Here is a 1,806-nt window from a genome sequence, read left to right as displayed (position 1 = left end):
TCAGGCAGCATCCCCCACCCCGCGGGCAGGGAGGCGGCCGGACGCAGGGAGGGGGCATTCCGGGATTCCGGACGGACGGACGGACGGACGCACAACCAGCGGAGTCTAGAGGGGTCTGACTGCGGAGGACCGTGTGTCGGCACCGGAGGAGAGCGAGAGTCGGGGAGACAGAGGAGCTGCTGCTGTGGGGCTTCAGGGACCAGAGAGGCCAAGTGCAAGTCAGGAGGGAGGAGAGAGAAAGAGAGAGAGAGAGAGAGGAGGCAGCAGGAGAGGAGGAGGAGGAGGAGGAGGAGATGGGGATGGAGGGTGGTAGAAGGTACTGGCAGGAACAGAGGCAGGGCAGGGAGGGGAGATGAAGGGTGGCAGGTGGGAGAGGGGTAAGGAAAGGATGGGAATGGGGCTAGGAAGAGAAAGGAAACAGGATGAGGAGGGAGGTAGAAATGGGGCAAGGAGAGGGATGGAGATGGGAGACGAAGAGGACAGAAATGGGGTGAGAGTAGGATGGAAATACAGAGAGAATGAGAATGGAAATGGGCAACTATGGGGCGAGGACAAGGTAGGAATGGGATGCAGAAAGGGAAAGAAATGGGGTGAGCAGGATGGAATTGGGGTGAGGAGGCAGATGGAAATGGGGTGAGGGGCGAAAGAAATGGGATGAGGAGAGGGGTGGAAATAGAGTGAGGAAGAGAAGGGAAATGGGGCAAAAGTGGGAGAGAAATGGGGTGCAGACGAGAATATAAATGGGGGAAGAATGTGGGCATAAATGAGGTTAAGGGGGACAAATATGAGGCAACGAAGGGAATGGAAATGAGACAAGAGGGGGAAGAAAATGGAACAAGGAGACGGGTGGAAATGGGGCAAGGAGAGAATGAAAATGGCGTGAGGAAGAGGATGGAAATGGAGTGAGACTGGGATGGAAATGGGGTGAAACTGGGGTGGAAAGGGGGTGAAACTGGGGTGGAAATGGGGTGAGACTGGGATGGAAATGGAGAGTGGGGGAATGGAAACGGGATGAGAAGAAAGTGGAAAAAGGGCAAGGATGGGGTTGAAATGGGGCAAGGGAGAGCGGAAATGGGATGAGAAGGGAGCAGAAAATTGGATGATGAATGGGACAGAAGTGAGGTGAGAATGTGGACAGAAATGGGGTGAGAGTTGAACAGAAATGGAGCAAGGAAGGGGATGGAAACAGGGCGAGAGAGGACAGAAATGGGGCGAGGAAGAAAATGGGAACAGGACAAGAGGGGATGGAAATGGGATGAGAGACAGCAGAAATGAGGCAAGGAAGGGGATGGAAATGGAGCAAGGAGTGGGACAGAAATGGGGTGAGAAAGGGATGGAAATGGGGTGAGAGAAGGCAGAAATTGGGCAAGGAAGGAGATGGAAATGGAGCAAGGAGTGGGACAGAAATGGGAAGAGAAAGGGATGGAAATAGGACAAGAGAGGGCAGAAACAGGGCAAGGAAGGGGATGGAAATGGGGTGAGAGGGGATGGAAATGGGGAAAGGAAGGGGATGGAAATGGAGCAAGGAATGGGACAGAAATGGGGCGAGAGGGGGATGGAAATGGGGTGAGAGGGGGCGGAAATGGGGTAAGGAAGGGGATGGAAATGGGGTGAGAGGGGGCAAAAATGGGGCAAAAAGGAGATGGAAATGGGGCAAGGAATGGGACAGAAATGGGGCGCAAGGGGGATGGAAATGGGGTGAGGAAGGGGATGGAAATGTGGCGAGAGAGGGTGGGAGGGCAGGAGGAGCGGCGGCAGATGGAGGAGGCAGAGCCACCGGCTGCCAGCAGGACGGGTGGAGGATGG

At 55.3% G+C, this 1,806-nt stretch overlaps 1 protein-coding gene across 1 annotated transcript in view; it reads right to left on the bottom strand.

Moving 5' to 3' along the window:
* TRIM46 (tripartite motif containing 46) overlaps positions 1-1,806 on the bottom strand; it is a 7,308-nt gene that overhangs the window by 2,351 nt on the left and 3,151 nt on the right.

Source organism: Geospiza fortis, unplaced genomic scaffold (genome assembly GCF_000277835.1).
Source record: "Geospiza fortis unplaced genomic scaffold, GeoFor_1.0 scaffold313, whole genome shotgun sequence".
Lineage (NCBI taxonomy): Eukaryota > Metazoa > Chordata > Aves > Passeriformes > Thraupidae > Geospiza > Geospiza fortis.
Note: the sequence above shows the minus strand (reverse complement) of the source record. Positions and strands in the feature narration are given on the sequence as shown.